This window comes from Triturus cristatus, chromosome 9, assembly GCF_964204655.1.
Source record: "Triturus cristatus chromosome 9, aTriCri1.1, whole genome shotgun sequence".
NCBI lineage: Eukaryota > Metazoa > Chordata > Amphibia > Caudata > Salamandridae > Triturus > Triturus cristatus.
The window spans coordinates 1,064,097,303-1,064,112,960 of record NC_140592.1 but is presented as its reverse complement, the minus strand read 5'-3'; positions in this window follow the sequence as shown (position 1 = coordinate 1,064,112,960).

The following is a 15,658-nucleotide window of genomic DNA, read 5'->3' as shown; positions in this document are numbered from 1 at the left end:
CACCGAATATGTGGGGCACTCCAATGCCTAAAAAGATTACTGATGTTGATAGTAACATGCTGACAGATTACCTGGCTTCCTTGATGTCTGCACTACTCTCTTGTCATTCGCAGGTTGCTGCCGCCTTCCCTGACAACACCCAGGTCAAGGAACACTCCGTCGCTCCTGGGGATTATGTCCTAATAAGGAACTTTGATAGATCGAGCCCTCTTGAGCCGAGGTGGAAGGCGCCGAAGTTAGTGTTATTAACAACGAGGACAGCCGTTAAAGTCGAAGGACGGAAAGGATGGGTTCATCTTCATCATTGTAAACGCTACTTCGGGAATAACGATTCTTTTAAAAAGGACACAAACTTTTCAGACTTTGAGCCCCCTTTACTAGAGGAGACTCCCCAGCAGGAGTACAAAGCTAAACTTAGATCTAAAAAGTCAGAACCCGTTTGATCAATTAAGTCCACTAGGTGGTGAAGCGGTTGAACATGTATTCTGGCTTGCATAAGATCTCGGACAATAATAATGATAAAAAGAGCAAGATGAAAAGCAAATACTGTAAAATATTACGTGGTAGATGTATAGTGACTTTGATTTTTCTATTTCTTCTGTGCATCACGATAATATGTATCAGCTTAATACTACATGCTATTTTTCCTCCTATTGCCTCACTCTTACACTCCTCCACTAATGATACCATAAAGCACACATTTAGTGATCTGCCATCCCATGAGCTATCATATCGACTTGCCTTACGCAACAATACCTTTATTCAGATGCTGCACCATTCACATCAGACTAGCAATGCTACAGACTGCTGGGTCTGTGGCCGACTTCCCCCGTATCAGAAGGTGAAGGGAGTGTTGCCTCTTTTCCCTTTTCCATTCTCCCATAATGGTTCTTGCGGAGCATGGTTTGCCTTAATGACATCCATCAACGGTGATGCCAAAGAATGTCAAGACAAGGAGTGTAGAGGTGACTGGGTATGGGGTGACTTGAATAAAGTCATGAATGAAGCATGTTTCCCAGACAAAGAAGGTCTTCCCCAAAGAAAAGGTACAGATCTAGAAAATGAAGAGTATCTGCAAGGAAATGCGACCCTCGACTTTATAATGTTGAATGTCAAGCCCATACACAATTTAGGTCCATCCTCAATTACAGTCCTGCCAGTAAAAGGGAACTTGTGTGTCAGAAAAGAAGGCTCAGTACATTTGGGGCACAGCGAGTGTAATACTATAATAGAGTTTAAAGACAAAGGAAAGTCCTATTTCAGAGCATCACGACACACCTACTTTATTTTGTGGCCAGACAGCCTATGTACAGCTGCCCTTAGACTGGGGTGGGACGTGCTACATATCATTTCTTTTATTCCTAATAACGCACCATCTGTATACAAAGCAATAACAAGGCTCCACAAGATTGCCCAAAGCATACACCAAGACCCAGGCACGTGGACTTGGTCCGGTTGGCTCTGGGGAATAATATCGGCATGGGGATGGAAAGTGTTGACCGTCTGTGGGTTAATACTACTGATGATATTCAGTTGTTGTCTATGTCTTCAGTGTGGCCCGGCCGTTTGCGGCCTGTGTGCTACTGCATGTGTTCCACATCCCCATTTACAGAGCATTGAAAATGAAAATATAATGCTGCAAGAACAGATCGACTGTCTCATGAGAATAGATGTGACATGAAGGGTCCACTAGGGGACAAGGAGGGAATGAGGAAATAAAAATTATGAGACCTATGTGTCCCCTATGTGCCCCCCAACGCTTTATGTACACATGCATGTATCCCATGCATTTCCCCTCCATGGCCTGTCTATCATGATGCCTATGCTATAACGTGGCCTGCCATCAAGTCTCCCATGAGAGAGACGACAACTCTGCATTGAGGCCTACACGTTTTGCATCATATTTCCTGCACTCGTGTCATTTCATGAAAGCCCATTTTTGTGGCTCAGCCGGAGCCGAAAAGAGGTTTCAGGCCTCAGACGCTCTGAGAGCTGCAGCTGCGTATCCTTGGCCTCGCACACTTGGGCCTCAGCCAAAGGGGCCCAGTCCGGGGTGCCGAGACAGTATTGAGCACGGTTATCTGCTTACTCCTACTGAACCACATTCCTGCCTGGAGAAGGAGGAATAAACACCACCCGTCTGCAAAGGAGAGGGAGCCTAGCCTTTCTGTCTCTTTTTGTGTGATTGCAAAGCTCACGTCAGTGAAAAACCCATAGCCCCCATGTAAGGCCTACGCAGTGAATGAAGAAATAGGTGCCACATCGGCTCTTGGTGATGGGCAACCTATGTCACAGATCAGTCCCTGCTCCGGACTTTAGATATCAGATAATACAAAATGTACTGGTCGTCCTGACACTGAAGGTCTCACTTCCAGACTCCCCGATTGCACAGCAGCCTTTCCCCACGTCAGTTACACGTCATGTTCAAGTTGAGCACACGTAAGGCAAAGTTCCAGTAAAGTTCCAGCTGATCAGGCAACCCCCTCCAGGTATCCACCCACCTATGACATTCACCAATGATCATCACGTGGACGCCCACATGGACGCCCACCTTCACGCCTACTTACACACCCACATGCTCTTATCTCATTCTCTCTTGCTCTGCCTGAAGCGCTTCTGCTTACGTATAAAATTGAATGTATATATACTGTACTCTGTGAATAAAGTTTGAGAATATTTCAGGAGAATATTCTGAGCAGAAGACCCTTCCTGATCCCTTGTGGTGATGGAACTATTCTCCCTATAACTCGAGTTATTGGAATAAAGCCCTTTTGAACCTGATACCACGGACTCTGCCTCTTGCTTTATGCATGATCATATTGATATTATAGAAATTATGAGTGCGTAATACTTTATTTACGACAAGATGATGAGGTAAGGGGCAGCATGGTGCAGAAGAGGCAGGTGGTATTGTTGATGCCATACTAGTCTCCTCAATCCCAACAGTCACCGCTAATTTCTGTAAAGTGGTGTGGGCAGGTGGGTTGCTGTCCTGGGTGCAAGGGCCCAGCGGGGTTCTGCTATGTCCTGTCAGGGTTCCAGGCAGGCTGGTAGGGAGGGGGGCTGGGAAGGGATGGAGGAAAAGGCTGGGGGGCTAAGGTAGCGATATGAGGTGGAGATAGTCTCCAGCAGGGTTGTGGATGTGGAGGCAACAGAGCGGGAGGGCAGCAGGAGGGGGGAGAGGATGGAGGTAGGAGGAGGCAGAGATAGTAGATGAGTGGGAGAGTGATAACAGAGAGTGTCAGGTCACCTGGTGACACATGGGACAGTATGAGGATGAAATTAGTGTGTGAGGAGGGTTTGAAGGTGCCGTAACCGTGGGAGGTGACTGGTAAGGGGTTGGGGTAGGTAGGAGTCTGTGACTACGTGAGGATACTGTAGGAGGGATAGGGAGGGAATGATGGGAGGTTGGGGGACCTGCAGTGAGGTAGCTATCTGAGATGCTGTGTTGTGGGTAATGGTGTTGAATGGTGGCTATGGCGTGGGCGCTGAACCTGAAGCAGAGGGACGCTCCGGGTCCCCTGTGTAGTGTGGAGAGTCTCCAGCATTCGCCTCTGTGTACAAGCAGGGTGCCCATGTGTGCAAGAAAAGGTCGCTTTGGTCCTGCAAGTTGTCGATTGCTCATTCTTGGGAGGCGGTTTGGATCATGGCTACTAGCCACGACTCCTACTTCGGCGGGGCTAGTGCCCTTCATTGACGTAGGATACAGAGTTTGGCCGGGCTATTGCGTGTGAAAGAGGGACATGTTTTTTTTTATAGTTCTAGCGATTGTTGCAGGTTATGCAAAAGGATCACAGAGGGGGTAAGCGGCAAGTGGAGTGGCATAGAGACGTTCAGGGTCCGACCCACAAACGACCAGAAGGGCTGCACTGAGGGGCATTCCCCTATAACATGTGTTGTGTCACAATGGGTATTTTTGCATCTCCAGCAGCTGGCATGCGGAAGTAGGTATTCTTTGGTAGTTCTTTGAAAACCATTACACCGAGCACATCAACATTCTAATAAATAACAAAGCTTTGATAGAATTTTAAAACATTTAGTCCTAGTTCTACATTCATTGGACCATTATTAAATTTCTGTTGAAATTGAGAACCATACCATAGTAAAATGTGTAAGACAGCTCATTTCATGCAAGTTTTTTTTGTAGTTTTCCTGTAATTCTAAGAATCTGTTTGGGTTTCCGACAGGATTTCGACCTATTTATAGATTTACAGAATTAAATGTTTTACCCCCTTGCAGACTAGGGGGATTGAGGACCCACCTAGCCAGGTGACTACCGCTTCTCTACTTGTTTGAATGTTCATGTTGGTAAATATTTCTTTTAATAGCTTCCTTTCTTTTAATAACTTTGGGCATGCGCAGAAAATATGTTGAAGAATTTCATATTTATAGTTGAACAGCCTGCATTCTCGGTTGTGCCTTTGGTTTCTCCATGAGGGGATGAGATTCTTTGTTTCCCACATGCCAAAACCTAGTCTCATGAACTGATTTGTTAAGGTCAATGAGAAATAGGCTGATAGATATTCCTGAGGCTTCCTTGTACCATATGAGCTGATAACTGTCCAGGCGTGACATCTTTGTAGTAAAATATTCTCAACTGTTCTATGTGACAGAAGTTTTATTGTGGGATTGATTAATTTGGTAAAGGCCTTTTTCCCGATGCTGGACTTCCAAATATCTTGAGCACACAGGTCCTCTATCACCTGGTTTGGAGAGCAACCCCAGGATCCTTGTATTTTATTTACTTTTTGACTATTTCTTTCCAGCACTGATGGTCAATGGAACCAATTTCAGATGCAGGCAGCCGCCAATATAGTTTAATAAATGCACCTTTACTCTGGAATATTTGGTCGGGCAGACCAAACTCAAGTCAGACTTTATATCTTGTTCAAAAGCTGGGATTTCACGACCCCTCATTATTTCCGTACTCTAGGTCACTGTTGGCATTAGCTGAGCGAGCATGACAGATAGTAGGTTGCCGTGGGATGGACAACTTAATTTCGTTTTTAGTAGATTAAAGCCATATATAAGATTTTGGGTTTTGGCCAACAATGTGATAAACTGTGATTTATAACTCAGTTTTTGTTCAACCTTAATTCCGAGATATTCGTATGAAGTAACTGCCTCTACTTTTTTTTCCTCTAGGTTCCCTGTGTATTTCTTGTATTTAGCGTCCACTATCCATACTACCTTTGTTTTTGATAAATTTAATTCTAGCCCTTGCACTTCCATGTACTTAGCTAATGCTCTCAATCCACTTTGTAAACCAATTGGAGTTTGGCTTAATAGCACCATATTGCGGCGTACAGGAGGCACCCAAATTCCTCGTAGACTAATGATGGTGGATACCTGTTAGCTTCCTGGAGAGCATCTTCGAGGTCAGATAAATACAAGTTCAAAAGACTGGGGGCTAGCACACACCCCTGTTTTAATCTGTTGTGGGTGTCTATTTTCTTTGTTATCCTTGGGCCGTCCCCTATTTTTACCAGCGTCCAGGTACCTGTGTATAGTTCTCTGATGGTGTTCAATAACTTTGTTGGGACACTCCAACTGTCCAGTTTTTCCCATATACATTTTCGGGGCACACTGTTGAAAGCAGACTTGAGGTCCACAAAGCAGGAGAACAGACGATTATTCTTATGCTTGGCTTTTTCAGCTAATAGCACTAGTGCTTTTAGATTTGTTAAGGTGCCTGCACCGGCCCTGAAACCTGTTTGTGTCCTTGGAATACACTTGTTGTCATCTGACCATTTTTTTTAAATGTGCCAGCAAGCAAGCTGCATATAGCTTGGCTTCCACATCTATTAGAGCGATAAGTCTGTAATTTGTCGTCTTTGTTCGGATTTCCACCTTTGAAGATTGATTGGAAAATGCTACCCCTCCTTGATTCCGGAATTCCAGTTGTCGAGAACAGCTCGTTGAAAAATGGTGTAAAATAGAGAGCCTAATACGATGCTTCTCCCTTAAAGAGTGTGTTTTGAATTCCGTTAGGGCCTGCTGCACCCTCTGTGTTTAATTCCTCTATGATTTTTGTTAGTTGGTCTACTTCCATTATCTCGTGGATGTTTTTACTCTGGAGAGCGATATGCTTGTTGTTTCTGTGGATGACCCCAAGGGGTGTCTGCATTTCTTGTACGGTGCTCCACCTACTGTTGGTGCTTGCATTTTGACTAACCGGTTTTGATTTGAGCTCTGGTTCTTTATACATTGTCATAATATCCCTCCCATGTATCCTCATTAATACCTGCATTTTGTTGTCTAGTTTTAACAAATGTCAGGGAGTTTATCTGACGCCAAAATGTTTTTCCATTCCTTTGTTTGCTTGCCAGAAGAAGTTTATTCCACATTGTGACACAGTGGCTTATTTTTGCTTCACAACAGCTTTTCTTGTATTGTGTTCTTAATTTTTTAAGCTTGCTTCTGTCTGGTCTTTCTCCTTGTTTTAACTGGTTTGAGACTGTTCTGATTTCTCGCAATATTAAAAGTTTTTGCTTGCATAATTCAGTACTGTATCATGGGTGATAACTGTTTGTCTGGTTAAGCTTCATATGGTGACTTTGGGGCTGGTACCTCTTTTTTGTGAGGAAAGCTTTCCAGTAAGGCACCTGTTAAATTTTTCCAGACTTTTAATCTCTCACCCTTTGCTGTTTGTGAAGACTCTTGGCTCCCAGTTTCCTTTCTTCTTTCTTCTTTCTTTCCTGCTTGGAGGTATACTTCAGCCATCGCCTTTTCAATCCCTGTTCCTCTCCATCTCAGGCTTTTTAAATTGCATGCACAGGGCAAGGAGATTAGTTTTTTAGTCGCTGTCAACTGGGCTGTACTTTGTTCCAATTCCATTGTTTGTGGAAAATGGTCACTCTCCGTGAATGGCATAATTTGGAATTTTTGCATCTGGGGGGCTAAATTTCACTCACTAGCGTATGATCGATAGTTGAGCTTTTTATCCCACTTAAAAAGATGAGGGTGTAAGGCTGGGGTCAAGCAGGTGTTGGAGCTAATCGTGTTTACCAAAAAAAGAGCTAAACAGTTAACTTAATTAGAGCAGAAGGAGTGTCACCGATAGGTGGCGTATACAACATGTATAACTTGCACAACCACCCTTAGCCATTAAAATAATAAATAATACTTAGCTGTCTGACGGCTGGCTGCTGACCCTCTAGTCATACACGTACATCTTCATATACATTAGGGTGCCACCAGACCCAATTGCCTTCTCCGGGCACCCTTCACCCTTTGTCAGCCTCCAATGAAAGTTTCAGAGGGGAGCGGGATTTGTCTCTCTGTTGATCTTGGATGAAGGCTGCCACAGGTTGCAGGGCGGATGCCTTGTCTTCGTGAGTGCAGGTTGCCCTGTCATGATCCCTGCCACGGTTCCATGAGCCGCTGGTAATTAGTCTCCTGCCGTCCTATGATTGAAAGGGGACGGGTGGGAGTGTTCAGGTTCCCCGTGTTGAGTGACCATATCCTGAGGTCCCATGGTGTCCACAAACCATCGCAGGTTGTCTGGATCATAGAAATCCTTGGATTCGCCATCCCTGGTTATACTGAGAAATCAGTGGCCATCCGAATGATGTGTACTCCATGAATGAACGACCCGTGTGCACGAACCGCAGCCAATATTTGTTGCATCAGCTCATGGCGCAGAAAGCAGGCAATGAGCGGGCGTGGTCGAGTGTTAGAGTCCTTGCGTGGGGGGGTCTATACAATGGGCACACTGCAATTCTAGTGGGGGGTCAAAGGTGGCTCCAATAAGTTTCAGGAGAGTCTCTTTCAGGAATATGCCAGCATTTGGACCTTCAATTGGCTCAGGGAAACCAAAGAAGCGGACAAGTTCCCTTTGGCTGTAGTCTTCCAAGTCGACAAAATTGCAAGGAAGGAAGAGGAGTTCTTGGTCCCTGTCTTGCACAGTGCTGAGACATCCCTCCACTGCTGTCAGTCTCTGGACCAGCCCCTCCACCCATGCATGGAACCCAGCTATGTCGGCTCGGATTGATTTTGTTTCATCTGCTAGCTTGGATATGTTGGAGTCCATTCCATCCAGCTGCCGACTGACTACGGAGATTTTGTGTAGAATGCAGTCCATGGTCTCGCCTGGCGCAGGGGCTGTTGGAGGGGTAGAGGGGCCACTCGTGGGGGGGCGCTGCCCTTTGCGGTCATTGTGTGTGGTTGCTTGAGCGCCTCTGTGAATAGGAGCTGCCTAGAGGACTTACCTCCGTGCTTTGTAGTGGACATTCGTGCTGTATTTCAGCATGGGGTCTAATGCTGCTCTGTCAGGTCTCACACTGGCTGAGGAGCGAGACCGGTGGAAGGCCAGGGGTGGAGCAGTCAGGGCGGTCGTTCCTCAATGGTCCGTGTATGGAGGTTGAAGGTGGGTGCATTCCCTGCCCCAATCACATCAGAGGGTGTCACTTGGGGTGCCGCTGAGTGAGCCCAGAGGGAAGAGTCCATTGTTCTGGGTGTTCTGGCCAAGCAGAATGTGGCAAAGAGTATCACGGGGGATGCTAGGCGAGGGGCCTCCTCTTCTGCTTTTTGGCCAATGGTGTTTTCAGTGATCGGTTGCTCCTATCGTGGGCCATGGAGGGAGAGGAGCGGGGGAAGGGCAGGTTGCATTCTGATCTGCCATGGCATTGGGAGCAGGGAGGTGTCCAAGGATGAGAGGGAGCCGGCCGACCGGCATGTAGTTGAGAGTGTGGTCCTGTGGTCCAGAGGGAGGGCAGAGAGTGGGTCACTCCAATCAAGGTACACCGTCTGTTTATGCATCCACGTGCAACCTCCAAAGATCAAAAGGAGAGAGGTGAGGTGGTAGTAGCCCAACTTGCATTAGCACCCCTATAGCAGACTTCGCCTACCTCCGTGGTTCTTGGCAGGAGTGGGTAGGTAGTAGAGGGCCCGACTTTGTCACGCTTCCCCACCTCAGCTTGTGGGTCTCCAGGCTCCAAGGCTGTACTCCTGTAATCCAGGGGGTTGCACGGGTCCATGCCCCGTCATTGCCTGGAATGGTAGGGCCGATTGGGGGCTTCTCACCTATTGGAAAAAAGGAGAAGTTCCCCCGTGCCAATGCAGTGGTGTGTCAGCGGCTGAGGGTTGGTGCGGTTCCTCCAGTGAAGAGGAGGGCTCGAGACAGGATGATCCAAGGTCCTGTGTCAATGGGAGCCCAGGCACTGGAAGGATTGCAGTTGTTGAGCCCAGGGGTGGCATTCCCTCCTGTGATTCTGGTCCAGTTGCAGTTGCAGTCTCTCAGCAGGGTGCAAAGAGCAGGATCGGCCAGGCAGGGGTCATGTGCTGGTAGTGGAGGGCGGGGTAAGACTGCAAGGCAAGGCCGATGCTTCTGTCAGGTCTCAAGACCCTGCGGTCTCACCCCTCCCGATCTTCTCCACACAGTACCCTCCGTCCTCATTTTGGGTTCAGGGCCAGCCGAGGTGTCAGCCTGCATTAGAGCATCGCAATATGGGCCCCCAGCCACCATCAGAACGTCGGAGCTCCCACTCAGAGACTCCCTCAGGGCAGAGCTCTCCGTTCAGGTGGCCAACGGCATGCGTGGCCAGACTACGCCCTCAAGATAACCTATCTTATAATTTGTGATATGTTCCCTTGTAAAATGTAGTTTTTTAAATGAATTTTTTGCATCTAATTTTTTATTTGCATGCACTTTAAAGAATCATGTTATAAATTTGATAAGAATCTTTTGACACACGTGAACTTTACAAAGAGAAAGTATCTATATTTTAAAGTAACATCATTATCGTCATATCAGCTAGTTTTAAAATGACTCACATAACATTATGATTTATGCATAACCCTTATGATTGATTCTGTTTATATCACTAAAATATTTTAGATATAAACATGAGAAAATGGAAAACAATTGTTGCAGCCCTATTGAAATAATTACTAGAAATTGGCATTTAAAAAGTGATGTAAACACTATAAATACTTACAACTCTGACATTAACATTATGCATTTCCATGCAAAGAAAAGTTGCATTTTTTGCATCGAACCTACATAAAAATAAAAAGTTATCATATGTCTTTGGTGAAAGTGATGCTCGGTATGCCTTCTCTCCCAATCTCCTCATCTCGTTCCAGCATCTAACCCCATCATATGTTCACATGTCCACAAACTAGCCATGTCTACAAACTAGCCATAGATTCTTCACCCAACACTCATCTTCTTTTGATCTCTGACTCATGTCTAAGTTCGCCTATGCCTTAATAAGTTAATGTAAAGTTGAAATTGCTCCAGTAATTAAAGGTACCATGTGTTCCCAGGTGCAGATATGATAGATCGAGCCAAGATAAAGGGTAATGTTTGAAGGTGAAGAAGCATGTGCTTTAGCTACATATAATGGTTTATGATAGACCACCATCATTCAAAGGCAAATGTGGAAAGAACAATCTTGCATGGTAAAGGGGGTGTTTGACAGTGCCACTCCATCACATTCACTGCTTTATTTTGTTGCCATTAGTTTTCAATAGACAGTGTTGTTAAATACAGAGAAAAACAGCAGCTGAAGGGAAAAACAAGAAAAGACTCAGTTGTTTGGCAGGCATGGAAAGACCTGAGCATCACCAAAGAGGAAGATTAACCAAATTCGAGCAAAGAGTTTGCTTCTACTAGTAGAGTCACTCGTTCTCTTTCTAAAACAATCCAGGTAGGGTATGTGAAACCTACCACTGAGGTGATAGAGCTAGATGCGACATCGCAGGAAAAGTCAAATGATGGTGCATTGGACAAAATGGTGCATTGGATAAAAAGAGGAAACTAGTATGCAAGCATGTATCTATGCATTATTTATAGCGAACATCTAAACAAAAGGCAGCGGAACGCTGTACATGGTCCAGGCAAGCTTAACCTCAAACCGTAATAGAAGAGGAAGCTGAGTTGTGGACGTTTAATACATTTTGAAGTAGTGTTCTTTAAAGAGGCGAGTCTTCAACTCTTTCCTAAATTGGAGCAGAGTTATGGCAGTCCTGATAGATACAGGAATCTTGTTCCAGATCTTGGGTGCAAGGATGGAAAAGTTATCTTGTGTTGTTAACTACATTTTTACACTTCGTAGTCTGAAGTCTGATGATGTCCGATCTGCAGTTGAGCCAAGAACCACCAGAGATGGTGAACTTATCTGCAGAAGAATCGGGGTGGCGGTTGTGATGGCTTTTTAAATGATGCAGCTGGTTTTGAAGATGGTGCGGGATCACAAAGGGAGTCAGTGGAGCTCCAACCAGATGAGGGGGATATAATCATATTTCTTCAGGCTCTGGATGAGACGTTCAGTGGCATGGATGCCTGCATGGGGGGGGCCAATGTGGAGTATGTGAGGCCATGTTGTAGGGCAGTACCACGTCCAGATGCAAACATACAAGAGCTTCAACAGCAGTTCTGAAGTAGCTTTCTGGAAGAAATGGCTGGACTTTCTTTAGAAGAGAAAGTTGGTACTAGTCCTGCAATTTGTTCCTTGAAGGAGAGGTTGATGTGCAGGGTAAATCCAAGTGATTTGGAATTCTGAGAGAGTTGGGTTTTGAAGCCATCAAGGTTCATGCAATTGAGACAGGCTTGAACTGTATCTTGTTTGCTGTTCTTGGTGAATAATGGGAATTCTGTCTTGGAACCTTGGTAGCCTTAGTGGTATTTCAAGGGCAGGCTTAACTTCACCTGAGTTTACGGCCCCTCTCCATCATCATTAAGCTCCCATACCAACAGAGTCTCAAACTGAACCCACTATTATACCTGCCCCTTCTACAAATGCCTGCCTGGAAGAATAATGGCCTATTGAACTAGTCACTCCAGACTCCCTTTACCCTGCAAGTTACCTTTCCAGGAAGTCATAAAGTATGTGATTGCTGACCCACAGGTGTGGGCTTGGGTTATGAAAGCAATAACCGGGGAGTTGTGGGTAACCTGAAAAGTGCAAGCAGACCAACATAGAGACTCTGGCAGCCTTATGATCTTTAAAATGGCTGGCATATCATCTCAGCTTTTAATCCACCCAGGACCCTGCTGTTGTGTCTTCCAGTATCTTGCCCCAGCTGCGCTCTTGCCTTCACCAGAGATCCTCTCAGTGCATGCAGCACTGTCTGGCTTTTATCACACGTACGCCTACTGCACTTCGGCAAGTGGAAATGTCCTTCCATATTATTGGGATTATTCACAGACGCTTAAGGCTGCTCCCGAGCGGTCGCTCCTTTTAAAATTTAAAACTTTTAAAAATTTCAATATTGCTACTGCTCTATAGAATTTCCCTTGTGTCCGTCCCCCCCCCCCCTCGAGCCAGATTAGCACACCTTATGGGCTGATATTATTTACAAGTCACGCTAGCACCTTTATTATTCCTCCTCGCTTCCCAGGGGGGCTCGGCCGTCCTCGAGGCTAAGCTTATCGGGTCCCGGGTTGCTGCAGTTGGCGGCCATCTTGGGTTGGGCGCGATTGGACGAGCGCTCTAGTCGCTCTACTTAAGGAGGGGCTATTTTCCATAGCAGGCGATTATTTTTCACAGACGCTTAAGGCTGCTCCCGAGCGGTCGCTCCTTTTAAAATTTAAAACTTTTAAAAATTTCAATATTGCTACTGCTCTATAGAATTTCCCTTTGTGTCCGTCCCCCCCCCCCCCTCGAGCCAGATTAGCACACCTTATGGGCTGATATTATTTACAAGTCACGCTAGCACCTTTATTATTCCTCCTCGCTTCCCAGGGGGGCTCGGCCGTCCTCGAGGCTAAGCTTATCGGGTCCCGGGTTGCTGCAGTTGGCGGCCATCTTGGGTTGGGCGCGATTGGACGAGCGCTCTAGTCGCTCTACTTAAGGAGGGGCTATTTTCCATAGCAGGCGATTATTTTTCACAGACGCTTAAGGCTGCTCCCGAGCGGTCGCTCCTTTTAAAATTTAAAACTTTTAAAAATTTCAATATTGCTACTGCTCTATAGAATTTCCCTTTGTGTCCGTCCCCCCCCCCCCTCGAGCCAGATTAGCACACCTTATGGGCTGATATTATTTACAAGTCGCGCTAGCACCTTTATTATTCCTCCTCGCTTCCCAGGGGGGCTCGGCCGTCCTCGAGGCTAAGCTTATCGGGTCCCGGGTTGCTGCAGTTGGCGGCCATCTTGGGTTGGGCGCGATTGGATGAGCGCTCTAGTCGCTCTACTTAAACGGTTAGGCATGCCTCCGCGCAGCGGACGCGGGCAGCGGACGCGCTGGACCTGCGCCGGAGTCGCGCCTGAGTCCAGCCCGTCTGCGCCCGTCCGCGCTCAGCTGGGCTCAGGGCATGGCAATCTGCTCATTCCTGTACAACACATGGGTCCTAGGATCAGGTACACTAGGAATGATCTGATGTCACTACATGCCCCTAGATGTTTGGGTTGTAGCTATCGATGGGTAGAGGGTACCCCCTATTTGAACTGTGCTCTCTGTGGTGCGGCCCGTGTAACCAGGGACCAAACACTGTTATCCATGGCGCTGCTTAACTGTAGGTCCATACCCTGTCATGCCACTGAAATCCACTCTTTGATCATTGACCATAAGCTGGATGTGTTGTTTCTCACAGAAACTTGGTTAACCTCTAGCTCTGGTCCGGATATTGTAAAAGCCCTTCCATCTGGATACCTCATATTTCATCAGGACAGGCCAGATGGAAGGGGGGGAGGGGTAGCCATCCTATACAGAGACAATTTCATGTGCAAGGCTGTGGATTGCGGCTTTAATAATTCAGAAAGCTGCCAATTTGTGTTGCGACTATCCCCCACTTTCTCTATATCAGGCCTCCTTCTTTACCGGCCTCCTGCTATCATGGGTAACTTTGTAGACTCTTTTATCGAAGCAGTCATACCTTTAGCCGCGGCATCATCCAATTTTTTAGTTATCGGAGACCTGAACGTGCACTTTGATGACCCTCATGATAGATGGGCGAAAGACTTACAAGGCATGTTGGGTGCACTTGACCTTCACCTTGTTAACGTCGGCGCCACCCATGAGAGAGGCCATCAGCTGGATGTTATTTTTGCGAATTCAAAAAATTTGCTTGCCCTACATCCCTTGGCTCTTCCCTGGACTGACCACCATATGGTTCCTTTCAATTGGCAGTGGGTGAAAGGGAGAGACCCGGTACCTCAACGGCATACTGTGGAACGTATCTGGTCGAGGCTGCCAGTGGGAAGTTGGGCAGCCGAGTTAGCAAGAACCTGTCCTCCCCCTGCTACTGACCCCACTATGGCGGACCAGCAGGTGGGTAATTGGATCACTAACACCTTGGATTCCCTGATCCCGAAAAAGAGGAGGCCTCTCAGAGAAAGAAGAGTTGGCTCTGCCCCCTGGTATACCCCCGAACTTAGGGTTCTCAGAACTTCATGCAAAAGATTAGAACGCGCTTGGAGAAGAGAGCGGACCGACGAAAATCGGAATGATTACAAGGTAGGGATGAGGAAGTACAAGGTGGCTTTGAAGGAGGCTAAAAAGAACTTTTTTAGTGTTCGGATCGAGAAGGCAAGCAATTCCCCAGGGGAATCTTTTAAGATCTTTAAAGAGCTGCTGAAGGCCCCGGTTCCCCCAGTTGTCCATGACAACCCGCAGGAGAAATGTGAGGAGCTCGCCAACTTCTTTCATTTGAAAATCGAAAAGATTCTGTCCTCACTGCCAGCGATGTTGCAGAGCGTGGAAATGGACATCAGCTCAACAATAAGTCCCGCTGAGCTGCTATCGTTCGGCCCCTTCTCAGAGGAGGAGGTCGAAAAGGTCCTGAAAAAGATGAAGAGTGGGTCTCCAAGTGACCCGGCGCCTATGAAATCCCTTAAACAGGTGGCAAATGTTCTTTCCACTCCGCTTGCGGATCTTATTAATCTTTCGCTTGCACAAGGAATAGTGCCTCAAAGGTGGAAATCCGCTGTTGTCAAAGCACTTTTGAAGAAACCGGGACTAGATCCGTCTAATCTGGCCAATTTTAGGCCCATTTCACTCTTGCCCGGTTTTTCTAAAGTCGCAGAGAAGCTGGTCAATTACCAACTTTCTCGCCATCTTGAAGACCACCATTTGCTAGGGGATTCCCAGACGGGTTTTCGCCCTGGTCAGGGGACAGATACAGCCTTACTGGCAGTGGTGGAGGAAGCAAGGAGCATTCTCGATTCAGGGGGGTCAGTGGCAGTGATCCTCCTGGACTTGAGTGCGGCCTTTGACACCGTTAACCATCAGGTGCTCCTCCAACGGCTGGCAGAGGTGGGTGTTAAAGGGATGGCCCTTAAATGGTTGAAATCCTTCCTCTCAGACCGGTTCTATCAAGTCTGGGAAGGGGGAGAACAGTCCACCTTGTTCCCTCTTCAATGTGGAGTCCCGCAGGGCTCATCTTTGAGCCCTACCTTATTTAACACCTATATGGCTCCCCTTGAAAGAGTGGTCTCCCCTTCAGGAGTGAAGATCATCAGCTATGCTGATGATACGCAGCTGGTTGTGGGCCTCACCCAGCTGGAAGAACAACCCGAAGTCCTTCATGACTGTCTCTCCAATGTTCATCGTTGGATGTCTCAGTCCGCGTTGAAGCTCAACGGTGACAAGACTGAGCTGATGGTGCTGGGCAAGGCCTGTCCCTCTCTCATCACCAGTTGCTGGCCGCGGTCCCTGGGTGATCCACCATCCCCCAAGAAGGAAATCAAGAGCTTGGGGGTTTGGTTGGAGGAAGA